The sequence below is a fragment of the Castanea sativa genome, chromosome 11, assembly GCF_040712315.1.
Source record: "Castanea sativa cultivar Marrone di Chiusa Pesio chromosome 11, ASM4071231v1".
NCBI classification, from domain to species: Eukaryota; Viridiplantae; Streptophyta; class Magnoliopsida; order Fagales; family Fagaceae; genus Castanea; species Castanea sativa.
In genome coordinates, this window is record NC_134023.1 from 58,821,026 (window position 1) to 58,840,951 (window position 19,926).

A 19,926-nucleotide genomic window follows, 5' to 3' on the forward strand; every position below is an offset into this window, starting at 1 on the left:
AATTTAAAAAAAAAAAAAAAACACAAACCCATAAAATTCAAAATCAAACACAACATGCTACAAAATACAAGAACACAAACCCATAAAATCTATCTCCTTCAACGAAACCAATCCAAATCCATTCAAGGAACACAAAAGCACAAGCTCATAAACACAAAAGCACAAGCTTATGAACACAAGCCCAGATTTAAACATAAGCACAAGATTAGAAACACAATAGCACAAATCTAAGAACACAAACCCAAATTTTAACATAAGCACAAGATCAAAAACAAGAGCACAGATCCAAAAAGTTTAAAATCAAAACCCAAATCCAAATCAAGACATAGACACAAGCATTTCTAATATCCACTTCTTTCAAAATGTTCATCATTTCCTCCATTTTCTTACTAGCCAAATAGAAAAGAGCAAAAAGAAGAAGAAGAAGCTAGATCTAGGAATAAAAAAAAACACAAAGAAGCAATGTTTGCGTGAGAGATAAGGGGAGGGGAAGGGGTAGGGTCTAATTGGCAACAGTGGCATGGGCAGGGAGGCACGAGTTGGCGACGGCGTGGGCAGGGATGGCTAGGTCGGTGGCAGTTAGCAGTGAGAGAGTTAGAGATTTAAAGGGAGGCATGAGTCATGGGCTTAAGCAGAAAAAGGCATTCAAGGATAGCCCAACATGAAGGCAGGTGGGAGTTAGGCTAGGTCACCTAGGATCCACCAGAGCTAGAGGGAGGGGATTCTCAGGAAGTGTAGGGAAGAACCAACTGGGACTTGGACAGCTCAGGGAGGTATGCCCATGGGCACAAGAAACGAAGAAAGTCATGTCTCATCAGCTGCCCATAATTCAGAAGAAAAGCTTTGGGAACAGATAAAGGAGCCTAGTACCTTGGGCAAGACAAGAAAGGGAACCAAGAAGGAAGGTGGCTGTGAGCCTTTTTGTTGCCCATCATCAACAGTGAAGAATCTGCCCATTTAGAGAAAATGGGACAAAAGGTGAAGTAGCCAGAGCTTTGAAATGCCATTTTAGAGACCTTGGGAATATGATGAGAAGCTTTGACTTGGGAAAGGGCATCTAAGGTTGCTTAAATAGGATCTCTCATAAGAAAAAGGTTAGTTGAGGACTTTTAGGCTGCCAAACCTCAAAAAGGGAAATAATGAGAGAATAGGGAAAGGACCAACCACCAATGTTATAAACAAAACATTAGTTCTAGTACCCATGGTTTTAAAAACCGAACTGGGCATTAAACCGTTTTTTTCAAAATTTTCGGTTCAACCCCGGTTTTTGACCGGTTTTGGGCCTTTTAACCGGACCAAACTGCATCGGTTTTCCTGGTCAGACCGGTCAGCTCGGCCGGCCCGGTCTGTTTTTAAAATAGTGCTAGTAGCCAGAGCACAAAGAAATGATCCATGGCATGGAAAAAACCGTAGAAGTGATACTATAAAAGGGGCTAAAGCTCCAACCAAAAGCCATTCAGAAAAAAGAAGCACTTGATACACTAGAAAAGATACAAAAGAGAGTTGTAAGCTTGAAACATAGTAAAAGGAGTGAGATATCATGAGGGATCCTACAGAAATATTAAAGGATACATTTGGATTCAAAAGGATTCAAACCTCACCAGTCTTGAAAGCTCATGAGACCTATCTAAGTCTGTGATTTTTGAACTTTATTGAACCTTGTGATATATCCCAGCTGAGTAGAACTCAATGTATTCAAATTATTTGATATAATGAAATATAATCTCACTCTATTTTGAGGATCCTTAACGCTCCTTTTATTTTCACTCTCTTAGTCACTTTGCTATTCCTTAGTTATCCACTTAACTAATAAATATATGTATGTTTATGTATATTTGTGTTGTAGAGCCTATGTCTTGCGCACAGATTGACTCTTAAGCGACCCAATAAAGCCGTGGTGAGTCAAGCCCAGTCCACCAATTATTTACACTATCCTTTGGAGGCCTAGGATCCTCTCAAATTATTGGGCTTGGGCCCTGTCCAAAGAAGGAACCCACAGAGATCAAGCCTTTTGAATATCCTATATGAGCCTTATAAATTGTATAATCGATTGGAGATCACGCCTTATAAATTATAGGTCACTAATTTCTCTTTTGGATCAAAACTTATGCACAATGTTTTTTATTGAAATAAATTTTTTTATAAGGCCATAGGCCCACAGCTCCAAAGTCCTTTTTTTTATTTAACTTAAAGGTTAAAATCAAATATTTTTAGCGTGTTGTTGTAGGCTTAATGCCCGTTTAGATTGATGGGGAATGGAGGGAGAGTGAAGGGAAGTAGAGTAGAATTGGCTGAAAATAGGCTAATTTTGAGCCAATTTCGAGCCAATTCTACTTTATTATGCTCTACTCACCCTCCTTCCCCCTCAGTCCAAACAGACCATAAAGGACTTAATAAAATATTCCACCCCATTTCCTATCTTTTCCTCTAAAAAAAAAAAAAATACTATTATTAGTGACCCTAGAAGGGATGGAACTCAAGGAACTGTACACTAAATATTTAGGCCCAAGGTCACAACTGTTTCACTCTAATCCTTCCCAAGGAGTTCTATAAGTTTGAGTAGTTGCATTGCCATCCTGGGGAAGGTAGAGGAGTTCTGGGTAAGGATTTTAGAATGCTTGAATCCAAATCCAAGGGTGACACAAGTAAATTACTATTTTCGCATTTATAAGCAAGATTCTAAGTGAAAAAAAAAAAAAATTGTTATTATATTAATAAATGCCCTTTACACATTTTACCTATCTAAAATATTTATTAAAGTCCATTTTAAGACACTCGAATGATGGGTTTAGTGGACAGAAAGGATGTCCCGCAAACCCAAAAATCCAAACTCCAACCACAACATCAATTCATAAGGTTTCTGCTTTCCAGTGTGTCTTGACGATTCTTTAGTGAATAAATTGTCTTGCCAAAGATTACAACTCAATTCCTTTTATATATAGACAAACTATTTTGCATATATATATATATATATATATATATATATATATATATATATATATTTCACCAAGATTAAAATGCAAATCGAGGTGTAAAGTTCTTTAAATGTTGTCTTATTAGTGTTACTTTTGCATTTCCTGGTCACGCGATTCTTTAGTAAATAAAATAGTTTGCCAAAAACTATGAGTCTACAACTCAATTTCTTATGCATATATACAAAAACTTTTTTGCATGTAGTATATTTCACCAAGATTAAGATGCTAATCAAGTTGTAAAGTTCTTTAAACTTTTTCTTATTAGTATTACTTATAGCATTTCCTAATCATTAAATTGACGATTCATTAGTAAATAAAATAGTCTTGCCAAAGACTACGATTCAATTCCTTTTATATACATACAAAAACTTTTTAACCTGTAGTATATGTCACCAAGATTAATATGTGAATGAAGTTGTAAAGTTCTTTAAACGTTGTCATATTAGTGTTACTTATTGCATTTCCTAATCACTAAACCGACGATTCTTTAGTAAATAAAATAGTCTTGCCAAAGACTATGCCTCAATTCCTTTTATATATATATACAAAAACTTTTTTACATGTAGTATATTTCACCAAGATTAAGATGCAAAATAAATTGTAAAGTTCTTTAAACGTTGTCTTATTAGTGTTACTTACTGCATTTCCTAATCACTAAACCGACGATTCTTTAGTAAATAAAATAGTCTTGGCAAAGACTACGACTCAATTCCTTTTATATATATATATATATATATATATATATATATATATATATATATATATATATATAACTTTTTTGCATGTAGTATATTTCACAAAGATTAAGATGCTAATCAAGTTGTAAAGTTCTTTAAACGTTGTCTTATTAGTATTACTTATAGCATTTCCTAATCACAAAACCGGCGAATCTTTAGTAAATAAAATAGTTTTACCAAAGACTACGACTCAATTCCTTTTATATATATATATATATACGAAAACGTTTTTACATGTAGTATATTTCACCAAGATTAAGATGCGAATTAAGTTGCAAAGTTCTTTAAATGTTGTCTTAGAAGTGTTACTTATTGCATTTCCTAATCACTAAACCGATGATTCTTTATTAAATAAAATAGATTTGCCAAAGACTACAATTCAATTCCTTATATGTATATACACAAAAACTTTCTCCGCATATAGTATATTTCACCAAGATTAAGATACAAATCAAGGTGTAAAGTTCTTTAAAAGTTGTCTTATTAGTATTAATTATAGCATTTCCTAATCACTAAACCGGCGAATCTTTAGTAAATAAAATGGTCTTGCCAAAGACCATGACTCAATTCCTTTTATATATATACAAAACCTTTTTACATGTAGTATATTTTACAAAGATTAAGATGCAGATTAAGTTGTAAAGTTCTTTAAACATTGTCTTATTAGTGTTATTGTATTTCCTAATCACTACACCGACAATTTTTTGTTAAATAAAATAGATTTGCCAAAGACTACAACTCAATTCCTTTTATATATATATATATATATATATACAAAAACTTTTTTTTTTTTTTGCATATAATATATTTCACAAAGATTAAGATGTGAATCAAGGTGTAAAGTTGTTTGTCTTATTAGTGTTGCTTATAGCAATTTCTAATCACTAAAGCGTGTTCTTGGAACATTCTGACTTTCCCAAACGAGGTTCACAATTCACATGCTCAATTGTTCATATGTCTTGGTCGGTCAAGTAAAAGGAGCCGTCATTTTCCGAAACAAGCTCGGTACAAGCAGCCATCGTAGGGGTTTTGGGCTCTTAGCAGATGGTTTTTCCATTAATGGTATTGGGGTAGGGTCGTAGGGACACTACTCGTGACTAAACCAATAAGGAACATGTGCCTCCTTAAAAGGCATGTTCCTTTACTCCTTGGCCGCCACTTATACAATACCTTAACATAGCGCAACCAACATCACATGCTTCATAATTTATGAAGTTAAGTACTTCTATCTCCCTCAAAAAAGAAAAAAAAAATTGTTCTATTAATTTAAGGGTGACAATGATAAAACATAAATAAATAGTTAAGTATTCGATGATATAGTTATGGAAAGGGATTTTATGGGGTGTTTGGGAGAGTAGTTTGAGTTATGTTGTTTGAGTGTTTTTGATATACGTATGAGTGAAAAAATGTGTGAAAAAATGTGTAATGTTGTTTAAAATATGTTGAAATGTGTTAAAATTATGCTGCCAAACGGACCCTATGTAACCTGAATGGCAGGAATTTTTATATAATCTTACTATGTAGCTATTAAAAAAAATCATTGCTATATAATCTCACTTTTACAATTGCTATAAATACAGATTTAAAACTTTCACAATTGCTTTTTTTTTTTTTTTTTTTTTTTTTTGCAATACACACTTGGATAAAGCTCAACTTGAATGTGTGTTGCTAAAATAGCCATCTGGGGCCCATTGCTAATGCTATTAATCTTGTACTTTTTTCTTAGGCTTAGCATATAATCCTTGTATTAACCATAAAAACAAAGCAATTAGGCTCAAAGCTCTCTTTATACAAATCAAAATGTGGCCCAATCTCTGTGGGCCTATCCGCCTATCTCTTAACGAGGATTAAGACTGCTCGGTGTCTTTACTTTACTTTTAAATAAAATTCAATTTTAAAGTGGAACAATTATGGTGGGCGGTAAAAGCAAATGGTTTTATGCGTGGTAATCGGACTAAGAAACTTGTCCTATCCCTTTAAAATACATTCAACTTGTCTTTACCAGATACTACCATTTTATAGCTACACTCCTTTGGGGATTTCATTTTTTGTCACTTCGGATTTCACTTTTCACGCTTAGATATGATAATGGATTTGAGCTCGATACAAATTTTTTTTACAATTTTTATCACCCTTTAACTTTTTAATTTCTTTTTTCTTCTAAGAATAATAGTTTCAATGTATGGCGTCTTTTTGATAATTATTCTTTTTTTTTTTTTCCCATCCAATCAAAAGAATAATTAGTTTTTAGTGTAGGCGAAACAATGATTAATTTGATTGTAATTAGCATATAATTAGTGTTATTAAAATAAAGAGAGATTTATGTAAAGGTGATGATGCTTGTGTTAAATTACCGATTTTTTCAAAAATTTAAGCTATTAAGATATAGTAAATTTAATCATTTAACCTATACTTTTAACGTTCTTCCTTATATGTGGACTGAAAATACATTTGAATAGATAAGGCTCAACATGTACAAATTTAATAGGAGGTAGAGTGAAAAAAACAAGAATCGTAGAATTCAAAATTTCATGTTTTAATATCATATTAAATTATTGATTAACCTAAAAACTTAAACTATTAATAAAATTTAGTAAATCTAAACATTTAATTAATACTTCTGACGGCTCCAATCATAATTTTTTTTCTTAATAAGTTATGACCAATTTTTTTTATCTTTAATATTGCTGCCAGAGTTACATTAATAACCTTAATATTAGTAGTGTTTCTTCACACACCATATTCTACATATTTTCACACACGCACCTAAAATTTTTATAGATTTGAAAATCGCGGTTTCAAGTCATTAAATACACATTTTAAGAATGTTGTGCCCTAGTATTTTTTCCAATATTAATATCCAAAAACAATTATGTTTTGAAGAAAAAACAAAACTGAGGATAATTCTTACGTTTACATCATGAACGCTAGCATCCAAATTCCATTTCCTCCTCCAACATGGAAATATCTTTTTCCAAGAATATCATTTCCCAAATATATCATAGATACAATTTTTACTTCTACCATAAAATTCGAAAAACAAAAAAACAAAAAACACGATAAACCTCAATGGCTACAACATAGATACAACCTTGAAGTCCGAACACAAAACAGATGAAATGTAGCACCAGCAATTCAAGTGTAAAACTGAGACCACCCAAGCTAATCAACTTCACTATTATACGTATAAACTTTACTTTTACAACACCCTCTTTTTTCAACACTACCACCGAGCTGATCAGATCAAACCGATCAAACCGTGTAAACAACAAAGTCTCCATCAATGGCCTTAGTGGGAGAGAAAGCCAAGAACATGAGAGCAGCCATGAGCCCAACAGGAAACAACAAGAACATCAACGGTGGAGGTGGCAGCGGTGGCAGCATCGGAGGCAGAACCACCATAGAAGCCGCCAGAGCCGCCAAAACCAGAACTGAACCTAAGCTGAAAAACCGAACCATACTAATATTCCTCTTCTTGATGATGATGATGATGATGATGATGATCTTATTCTTCTTATCAAACAATTGGGCACAACAACCATGTCCTATTTTTCTTCACCACTGATAATGTTACTATTATCAAACACTTAACAACAAAAGATGGAACCAAAACTAAAATGGAGGGTCTTTGTCTACTTTAAGCTAAAGAGAAAAGGGTTGTGTTTTTTGAGTTTTAATAAAGAGGTTGTTTTTGTTGGTTGTGTTGTGTTGGGTGTGTCATGTGTGTGTGTCTTTTTATATATATATAGAGTTGCTAGTTGGGTTTGTGGGTATTGATGTGATGGGTGCGAGTTCATTGAGAGTGATGATATGGATGATTTTTAGCCGTTTGATTTTTGGGTGATGATTTGTGGGACCATACGATTATTTGGGATTGTGAGAAAAATCTTGTTTTGGGTTATTGGTCCGAATCAGACAGAATCACAGCGCCAGATCCCAATAATATTCAGCAGATACGTTTGGGAACATCTACCGTAAAATTAATATTAAAAAAAAGAGAGACTACTTAGGTATTTTAAATTGATTTAATAATTAATGAATGCGTTATTATTTATTAATTTAGTGTACATTTGATACGATTAATTTTGTTAATTTATTTTACTATTAGGCTTATTTTTATTATTATTTATGAATCGCATTATACTTTTTAGTATTATTCATGAGTCTTATCTAATTATACTATTTTAGCTAACTTTTACTTTTATTTACTATACTTTCAGCAAAATAAGTGGATCTTAAATAGGCCCTTAGTGTGATTTTTTTATCAAAAATTTAAATTTCCCATGAAATGTCACAACTTGTGTTACAATTGTCCACGTGACAAACTGTGAATGATGAAAAAAAAGTAGTGGGTACATGTGAAAATAACAAGCAATTTGGTGAGTTTTAGTTAGCTCAACTGGTAAAGTTTTTTATGATTGAATATGAGATATAGTGTTTAATCTTTGCTTACAACAAAAACTGATTGATATCTTAATTTGATGATAAAAAACTATCATCAAAAGGAAACATCATAGATTAAAACTCTCTAAAAAAACAAAAGGCAGTCATAATTGTGGCAAAAATTATGATATTTTATATGTTATTAAGGTTTGTTTAGAATCAGTTTTTTTTTGCTAAAATTGAAAACTTTTTATTGAAAGTACTGTAGATAAAGATAAAAGTACTGTAGTATAGTGAGACTCATGAACAGTACTAAAAAGTGTAATAAAACCTCTAAATAGTAACAAAAATAAACCGAATAATAAAATAAGTTAACTTTGTAAGCTAAAGCGAAAACGCACAAACTATTTTTTTCTATTGGTTTTTTCTGTTTTGTCTTTTCTGATAGTATTGTGGTAGCTAGCTAGTCATAAAGATGTCATCATATATGATCAATGTTATAATTATTTTTTGAGATTCAATGGTTTATTTATTTATTCGTAAACATTAATTACAGTGTATAAGATAACATGTTCTTTTTTATCAATTGAGATGAGAGTTGTAAAGTTCCATCGTGTATGTACTAATACAACTAACTTATATACTCCAAATCTTTTTCTGAACTTGCTTTGCATCTAATTACTGATTTATGATGATGATAGATTGCTCAAACTAATACACTTGACATGAAAACTTCTATAATTCACTGATTAATGCCATGTCATTCCTTTTTTTATAGAATTAATTCTATGTCAAGTTAGATACACTATGTTATTCAGTTAAAAGTACGTTTATGGTACCTATTTCACATTCATCCAAGGAAAAAAAAAAGGTACCTATTTCAAAAAGCAATAATAATAAAATGGTTCGAAATTTACTTCTCTTTCCTCCCCTATCCACTTATCTTAATAAAATTTTCGTAACTTGAAAAATAAAGTTATATAATATATATATAAGCTTATTGAAATTTGTGACCTCCATTTATAAAGTGTGGTCCCTAACTAAATGTGCTACCTTCGAGTTTTATTAATAATTAAATTAACTCACTAAAAAGCTTGAGTTATAGGTGATAAGAAATTAAGAGAATCAATCATCCATATAACATAGCATAAGTAAATTTTGAATATAGCTTATATGAATGAAAACTCATTAATAGTATGTTGCATACGATTCGGTGGATCTTGAACCTACCGTAAATGAGAACGCTTATAGAGTTTTGTTTTTGTTTTTGTTTTTTAGGCAAAATTTAGGTACAAAATTAGCTGTAACTTTACTCAATAAAATAGACATTACTACATATTTTGAAATCTAACTGTTAAATTGTATATTTTTTACGCTCTTAATTCATATGTCAAATTTTGTGTCAATTAGATATTATTTACCATATAATCTATAAGCTTATATTTTGTGCATACTTTTAAACTACAAAAACTTACAATTTAAACAATTTATTGATAACATAGCTATTCATATTTAATTTTCTAGAAACTTTATAGCATTGAGAATATAAGAAGAAAATCTTATCCAATAGTAGATTTATCAAAATTCACCTTTAATAAAAAAATATTAGGTAAGGTTGTAGTCATAGACTACAACAAATTTTGTAGTTAAACTTTGTAATTTTTTTTCCTCAATCATAGAACCGAGGGTTGTTTTAGAATCCATTCGAACTATAGCTGGGAATTTCAAATTATTTCTTTTTGCTCGGTGTCTAGAGTTTATAATACAGCTGCACAAGTATTGGTAGCTGCTACTAAAGAAATTCTGGAACCCTCAATTTGGATTGAATAGCTCTAGCTTTTTCTTCAAAAAAGTAGGGGTGGCAAAATTTGACACGACCCGCGAACCCGACACGACACGACACGAAATTAGCAGGTTATGGGTTGAGGCTTAACGGGTTCGTGTCATATTCGGGTTGACACGGCTAACCCGTTTAATAAATGGGTTGGGTTAGTGTTGAACACATAGAACCCATTTGACCCGTCTGACCCGTTTAATTAAATGATATTTTACCAATATACCCTTCAAACTCTAGGTATATGAACTTATTAGTTGTTGTGATTTATATTCTTTGACATATTGTGATTGATTATTTGTGATATTGGGATATGCTTTAATTTTGAATGATTATTTGTAATGCAGTTAGTCGTTAGTTCTGAATTTTATATTAAAAATATTTATTTGTTTGTTTTTTCATTAATTTTTATTTTTCATTTTGATAAAATTTGATAAACAGGTCGACACGACTGACCCGTTTAATAAATGGGTCGTGTTAGGGTTGAGAAATCTTGACCCGTTTAATAAACATGTCGGGTTAGTGTTGACCTATGTAATCGAATACTCATGACTTGACACAACACGAATCCGACACGCGAACACGAATTGCCACCTCTACAAAAAAGTAGTAAAATAATAATTGAGATCATTCCACAATGATATAAAAATCAATTTTTAAGTAAAAAAATTAAAGGTAAATATATATATTTTTTTAAAAAAACCTCAACCTTTCTATGAAGAGTGATATTTAATTTGGTTTTAATTGCAAAGAGTTTTTTTTTCTTTTTCCTTTTTTTGGATAGATTTAAAAAGGTTGGCCGAGCTCCACAAAAAGATTAGCAGAGCAGCCATATCTTGAAGAGCTTGTAGGAAATAACACATTTTACTACTCTGCTCATTTTCCTTATTATTCTACAGAGAGAGAGAGAGAAACTTTTGACTTGAAGCATAGTTAAATTTCCATCTCCAACCCATTCAATTACTTTGACGCAGCCTATTGTAATTGAGTTCATATTTCGTGCATCCATGAAATACGAGCACATGTGCTGCAAAGTGTCCAACTCAGCCTCATTAACTCATTGCACCAGAACGTAGGGTCGAAGCCTCAATTTAGAGTTAGAGGGCAGCAGTACTGCTGGTCATGGGCGGCGGCTATCTTTCACTCTGCTGCTGTTTAGCGTTAGTCATTGATGCTGTTTTTTTCTTTTTTGTGGTATCTTTGATTTGTGTGTCTGCTGCTGGTAAAAGTAAAATTATTTTTGTTTAAAATTTTTTAAAATGAAAAGTTATTTGTTTTGGGTAAAATGGGTTGAATGGACATAATTTTTTCTAGTTTTATTATTGATAACTTTTGTTGTTGAGCTAATTTATTTTTTGCTTGTATATTTTGCTTTTGATTTTAGATCTATAAATATTTTAGTGGACTCTAAAATGAAAAAAAAAATGTTAAAGTTACAATTTTTTTTAATAAATTAGTAATGAGTGATTATTAATAAGTAAAAAAAATTATATAGATGATGAGTTCAATAGTTTATAAAAATGTTATAAAAAAAATTTATAACTATACAATTATTCTTAAAAGAATTAATAATATTATTAAGAAAAGCAAAGTTGAATTTTAGTACAAAATTACTAAAATTAGTGGCCCCCTAAGTACAACCGTGGCGCCGTACCTGCCAGAACGTTCAAACATCAGATTACGAATGAATTAGGATTAGAAACTAGAAAGTGCATGCACAATCCAGGCTTTAAAGTAGGCCATGCATGCATGTGGCTTATATATGGACATGTTAATTAGTCAATGGCAGTAGCTTACACGATTTAAACCTGAAATTTTCGCCACTTAGAAAACATGCTTCTGTATCAGAAATTTGACTGCCGAATTTGTACTTTTTTTTTTCTTTTTCATTTTTTTTTAATGGCTTGTGACTTTATCTTGGCACTTGAAAAGTAGTGTCCGGTTATTGTGTGTCTTAATGGCACACATTAAGCCATCTATTTTTAAAAATATTTTTTTAAAAATTATAAAAATCGTCAATAATTTTTTAATTTTTGAGAAAAATATTTTTAAAATGAAAATTAATGTATACTCTTAAAACACCCGTAACAAAATCCTGGAAAATAATCCCTTCAGAGAGTAAAGTTCTTGGACAAAGACACGGGTCAAACCACTCTTTTTTTTACAAGATAATGGAGCTTTTTTAATGTGATAGCAGCTTTTCGCTTTTAGTGCTCAAATTATCCCTTGATTAAAATTTTCAATTTATTTTTTAAGCTAGATAATGTATAGTTTTTTTTATAAAAAAAATAAATTCATTTTTATATACAATAATATACTTTTATCCAATTTATATATTAGTAAAATAAACCAATGAATTTTTTTTTTAGAAGAAAATAATCCAATGAATTTAAGTTATGTTGAACTGACATTATTAGCGTACATGCATGATATTTCCAATGCGACCAAAAAAAATAAGTGATCCTCATTTATCATAGAACATAAAATAATATAATTAAACCATTAGATACACCGCACAAAAATAAAAGTGATAAATCCTCAGCTAAAATCACTAAAAATGATAAGGAATAAAATGGATCCTCGTCTAGAGGGTTGTCTATTACTTCGAAAAGTGAGAGTAATTTTCTCATAATTCGCTCCTACTATCTTCACTCGATTAATATACCTCCTATGAAAAAAGTGGTATATATAAAACACGGAATCCCACTCAGAATATCTTTAAAATGCTAGACCATATCAAATTTGGAGATCTTTAGAGAAGTTTTAATTTCACCATTAGAAAGTCTTTGGTCTGCACCACATTGGTACACTTTGATTATATTTATTACATCTTTTTAGGTCTCTCACCACATCTCGATTCAAACAATCAGTCCACTAATTTTTTGCATCCTCAAAAAATGCATCTTTTATCTTGCTCTATCTCACAATATAAATTATTAACGGTCAAGTTAAACTACAAATATAATTGATAATTTCCTAATCAATTTTCATAGTCTTTTGTATTTTTTGAGATAGCTGAAATTATAGTCTATTTATTTCTATCTATGCCAACAATCAGCATTTCCTACTTGCTAGGATGTCTTCTATCTTATTACCCAAAAAAGGGGTATAAAAATGTATGTCTAGATAGATACGTACACGTAGGTTTATGTCAAATTAATGTATATTTATTCATGGCCATGCAAAGTGTGGGACCATTTTCTAAAGAATCCAATTAACAATGACTCCTAACTTTGAAACCACAATCTTTTGCTTGCAGAACAATGGGCGGGCTATCCTATTTCCTATCCCATCTCACAAAGAAGATATGATATGATGCATTGATGCCTGAAAAGTTCAGAAGAATAAACAATAAAAAATGGGATCCAAAGATGCTCTCAAAATCCAAGGATCGCTAGGGTAGGATTGCCTAAATCGTGGAAACACAGGCATTGCACATTATAATTTATTAGACTATTGGAATATCGGAAACGACGGCGAAGTTCAGCGTCTCAGTTCAATGCATTCTTTGTCAATAAAACAAGTCGTCAACAAAAGTTTTTCTTTCTTTTTATTTATATCTTTCATTGCTGGCAAGTCAGAGACAGACGATTTGAGAAATGATGGTGTTGATGATGCTTTGCTTTCCAGAGAGAATATGTGCAAGTTGGTGGTACACTTGCACTTCTACTTTGATCTTGTGCAATGTATCTAGGCTTGCCTATTCCACGAGCCTACGTCTCTCTTTCCAACACACACCTACTAAACAATATCTATGGTTGCTGAATTTTTTTGTTGAACATATATATGGATTTGGATGTTAGGGTTCTAAAGTTCAGAGAAGATTTTTCTCCGCATGACCTATTTGGATTTTGTTTTGCAAATAGCATCTCAAACCTCAAATCAATAATAATAAATAAGTGAAAAATAAATCATAAGCACACAAAGAATACAAGAATTTACGTGGTTCGACAAATTGCTTATTTCTACAATGACAATAAAAATATTTCACTATAAGAATAGAGAAATGCAATAGTGCACAATAACACTCTAAAAATTCAAATCTCAATTACACTCAAACACTTTCTCACAAGAAAACACAAAACTAGAAGTGATGGCCTCTTTTTTTCTTTTTTAATGCGGTTGCACTGCTAGGTTTTAGAATTCTCTTCTGACTTTGCCACGTAGTAGTGCGCGCGCAACACACACACACACATATATATATATATATATATATATGTGTGTGTGTGTGTGTGTATTATGCTAATATTGGGTCAGTTGGGGAAATCCTTCTCATGTTGTATTTGGTTAATTGACTAACGTGGGCTTGGCAATTCATAGCCACACAAGGCACATTAACAGATTTGGATTTGGATATAGGGCACTGTGTTATAACCTTAACTATTGCACTGTAATTCAATCTGTATAGTTGGGATGGTGAAATAAGATGGAAGAGAGTGAGATGGATCTTCAAGTGTATTTGTGTGAAGCAATATTTGGAAACATAATTTAGTCAGATGCTAGAATTTGGAGAAGAAATTGACTAATTCCTTTGTTTGGTGACCTTAATTAGGGGAAATTGCATTTTTTTTTGCATGGAGTTTTAGTTGAGATTTAATGTCACAAATTCCATTTTCAAATTCATCCAGTTTAGGCATTATTTTGCACATTCCTCCTTTAGGCTTTCTTTCAATTTTACCCTTCCCCATTCTCCGCATTGCTTCCTTCAAGCCAATTACTTTGCATGCTTTAAGATAAATTATCACCTTGGCAAATCACCAATTCTCTCTCTCTCTCTCTCTCTCTCTCTCAACTTTTCAATTCTTTTATTTGTGGTTTAGATTTTTAATTTTCACTTCTTTTATTTGTGGTTTAGATGTTTCGTATTTGGGACATAATATTGTTGTGATTTATAGGGTCAGCCTAATACAATTTGAGGCCTAAGACAATAATTTTAAAATGAGACTTTTTATATTTAAATATCATTCAAACCATTATTTTTACTTTTTAGTATGAGTAATTCACTTTAGTGATACTATAAATATTACAAATTTTACTATATAAGCCTTACAAACTGACATGTCACCAATCAAAATAAGGCGATTAAAATAATTATTTATTATATTGTTTAAGTGGTGCTAACCATATTCTTGTCACATTAGTATGTAAGATTTTTGTAGTACTTTTACCATTTTTTATCCATATTTTTTTTTTGGAACAATGCTAAAGATATTAAAAATTTTAGTATAAAAAACTTACAAATTGATTTGCAATGAATTTGATTGGTGGTATTTCAACAAGATGATAAATTTGTATTACTTCTTGTGATTGGTAACATATCAATTTGTACGACTTATGTAATAAAATTTGTAATATTTCTAACATCACTTAATTTTTGAGCATTTTTAAGAGTGAAAGAAAAAAATATACTACTTGTAAGGACCAAAAATCAAGCACAAGACCAAAAGCCCAAAGTAGATCCAATAATTCAAGATCCAAAACAAATAATTTGTAGAGAGGGAATACAACAACAAAGGACAGTGGCGTCTTAAGGATTTCACTTGAACAATCAATACTTGTCCTCGGATTTTTCCCGAGGAAGGATCTATTACACTCAATTGTCAATATTCTCTCTATCTTCTCCCCACCCAAAAACCGCCCTCTACTCCTAGTCACCTTCATCCCTATTTATACTCTTTGCCTTTGTTATCTCAACCCTTCATCTCTCACTTAACTATATTCTTTTGTTGACACTTGTACATTTGCTTGTAGAGGGTAGTGGAAAGAAGCTCCTTAGCTGTGATTTGTACTGTTCAGGTCACCTCCACATCAATGCAACTGATAAAACTGGTGTTCCTTATTTAATGCACCCAGAAAGCTTGGTGCAGAGCATTCAATGCGGCGTTCACAGCTACCTACCCTTAAACCCGATATTTTCACTTTCTCTGCTATGTATCACCAATTTACCCCTTGTACTTCTCCAGGAAATCACACCTCTACATCCTCGAGTCCTTGACTTTCATCCTAATCGCCATCTCCTTTGTTCTTTAAGCTTCATCTTTGGTCATCGGGTCTTCATCCTTGGTCCTCAGGTCCCCACACTACTCATATTTCTTTAGATAAAAAAATGTTACTTGTGATCATAAATTTTGAGTGTTTTTCTCTAATAGGGAGCCCTAGGCCTTGCTGATTTGTGAACAACTTTGTGGGTGGGGAAGTTATATTACATTCTTATTATCGACCGTATTTAAAAGAGAAATATGAAGATAACCTACGTGTTGGACTTAAGTCCTTTTTGATAATTTACACAAAAAACATCAATTTTAGACCCAAAAAAAAATCCAAAATGCTCAGTTGAGAAAAACACTTAACTATAATTTCCAAAATCGTATTTTCAAATTTCACATTTTAAAATGACAATTTTATAAGAACTCATTTAAAATATAATATAATAAAAAATAATCCAAATGGATAATGATGACTACAAATATCTTAAGTATTACTAAAGATCATTAAAACTGTAGGGATAAAAGGCCTAGGAGAATATGTTGGGCCGTGGGCCTTATCCGATGACACTTAGTGGTTCGAGGACATATAGATAATAGGGAAGATGTGAGAGTTAGAACGCCACGAACAAATTATAGTCGCGATGGTTATGGAAAATAGTCTGAGGAGGAATGCCTCTTCGACTAAACAAAGCAGAGGTAAAAAGAATTAGTCCGCCCTTAAAGCAACACTTTGAAGGGTTCTCCTAGTAAGGATAAACATAAGGGAAATGTAAGACACAAGGAAGCTAAGAAATATCTAAGGGAAAGTTGCTACCACCGCATTGATTGCTTTGCAGCTAACCCTCTGGCTGCATTAATATGGAGGTAATACCTGAACAGAGGTAAGCAGTCTTACAATTACTACCAAAGACTTTAGGAAGGTGCTGATGGGACAAGTATCAAAACCAACAATTTGATCTACACTTGGAAGGCTAAGATGAAGTGAGGAAGGGGAATATAAAGAAAGAGATCCCCATCACAAGTGAATCATCAGAGAATCTGCAAAAAAACCACTGTACACTCAAGAACTAAAATTGTGTTTAAGTCTAAGAGAAATATATAAGAACTACTATCATCGGACCTTGCCGAGAAGGATTTTCTTTGCATAAACTTGTTTATTCATGCTTTCAAGTATCATAGAACCTACTGTGATTACAATCCAACTCATTGAAATTCAATTGCTAGCCCACCCTCTACAAATTCATTGTTTTGGGCTTTGAATTCAAACCTTGCCCCTATAAGAACAATCTTAAGATTTTTTCAAACTCAATTTTAGGATAAACTAGTTGGCAAACCTGTGTGGAAGTACATAATTATTTTGAGATATGGTATACTGTATAATTTATTCTTTAAATTTTATTGTAGATAATTTGTTCTCCTTAAGAATTAAACAATTTCTAAATGTAATTTTTGTTTCTCTATTTTTACAAATATATATTATTTTTTGTGGTAAAGTTGTCCATATTCATCTAACTATTTTTATTGTGTATTATATTTTCTTAATTTCTTTTGGTACAACTAATATATTTAAGTTTCAAATTTCTCATTCTCTTAAGGAGATTATCATGATAATCAAAACTTATCACATAATTACAATTAATATTACTCAAATAATTGATAAGCACATTCAAATAAAATAAAATTCTTACTTCCAAACTAAAGATTAACTCAAGAAAAGGAGAGAGAGAGAGAGAGAGAGAGAGAGAGAGAGAGAGAGAGCATAATGGACTAAATAGGCTGAAGTGGACTGAAAAAGTGTACAATATCAAGGGGTATACTTGGCCCTATAGATCTCAAATTTTGTAGATCTACATCTTGGTATAAAATGGAGAGTAAAATAGGTAAAATTTCAAAATTTGTTTTGTTCGTAATGCAGCAATTAGTCCCCCTCGTGGATTCAAAACCCACCAACTTGTCCAATTGTCATCCCAAAGAAAGATAGAAAATATGATTTTTTTTATTAGAAAAATATGATTATTATTTCCTTTCAAAAGTGAGAAAAATGATAAAAGAAGCTAATTATTAATATGGTAATTTATTACTTTTCATGAAAATTTTGTGTGTATATATATATAGGAATTTTATAATCTGATAATATGATGAGTCTCTATTAACAAAATATCATAATTCACATGTCTGTACCTAACTTTGCCTTATTTATTTATTTATTTTAATTTTTTTGAGAATGTACTTGAGTTTACCTAGTTAAGAAAATGATTTCATTTGAATCATAAGTGTAATTTTTTTTTTGAAATAAAGTTAATAAATAACATATTCATGTATAAACAAACCTTTAACAAATAAAAACAATATAATGAGTATTTTTTTTTTTTTACGGATTTTATTATACCAAAATATCGATTAATATTTACATGAATAGTCAGTTATAAATTAGAATACTATGTGTTTCTGCTTAGAATTATTGGTTGTTCATTTATGATATAACACATTTTTTATCAAAGAAATCCCAACCTTGAAAGGTCATGTAGAGTGATTGCCTATATACATATGACACACCGAATGTACAGAATCATTTTAATCGGAAATGGATCTTATATTGGCTCATTGGGCCCGCATTAACTATTAGCAATTGTGGCTGTGGACTCAGCCCACAAATGGAAAAACTGAAACATTACGAGAATCAACCTACTAAAAAACGTTGCAAATTACTTTTATCCAATTCAGTAAGTTTCATTAAAAAAAAGGTTGGTCAGTTTTAAGATGAATTATTGTCTGATTAGAGGTGTGCAACTAACCCACCAACCTGTCAAAACCGGCTTGATCTAACCCAACCTGTTGGATTGGGTTAGTTTTTAGAGGTTGGTGGATTGGGTTGGGTTGGGTAAAATACTATAGTGGGTCGAATTGGGTTCAGATTATAAGATTTACAAATCCGTCTAATCTAACTTTACACGCTTGTATTTAATATATATATATATATATATATATAATTTTAAAAATATATTATACAATTTTGTTATTTACTTTTTTTACCCATCTTCCTAAATAAAACCCAAACCCTAAATTCTCCTCATATAATTTGTGTTGGTTTGATGTTATACTCATGATTATTTGGTTATAAATTTGTTCTTATTTATTGTAGTGTTATTCTAATTCTCAGTTTAATATTTATAATAGCAATTAAAAAAAATTTGTCCAATCCGTGGGTCCAACTCGATCTACGTGAGTTGTGTTGGATTGGATTTTTTTCACCTATTATAGTGGGTTGGGTTGAATTCATAACCCAATCCATGTACACCTTTGTCTCTGACTCACTGAAACTTGAAATGCAAAGGTCACAAATGGGGGAGGGGGGTGGGGAGGGGGAATTGAGCAAAGCACACTATTCAAAGGCCCAGTGGGTCAAAATGATAATTGTAGAGTGAAAAACATGATTTTCAACTATAGTTTGATAACTTAGTAGCCCACTGTGTAGCCCAATAGGCCCTAGTTTGTAACTAGACGGGTCAACCTCCATCTCTGGCTGCTCTTCCCCAATTTGTTTGTTGGGCCTTAATCAGCAATGATGGTCCCAACTCCAAAATCCCCCTTGTTTTTTTTTTTTCTTAGCTCACTTCTTAATAAATTTCATCGTTCAAAATATATATTGTGCATGGCATTGGCTACAAAATTCTTAATACAGGAGGGAACAGGAAAAAAAAAAAAACATGATAGGTATGACTACGGAGAAGCTACAAGATTGATTATTTGCTCCAATGTTATATATCATAGAGGTACCTTATCATGATGATAACCTTCATAATAAGTCATTATTCTTGTGCACCTGTGGTGATGAAAGATAATTTCAATATATTAGAATAATAAGCTTTGTGTTTTAAATAATGACAATATGCTGAATGAGGCATTTCGTAGAATATTAAAAAAAAAAAACGTTATCAATATTTTAAGGAATTTTCCTCAAAGCCTTGTAAAAAGAATCTCCTCCAAACTATTATGTGGGAATTCATAGG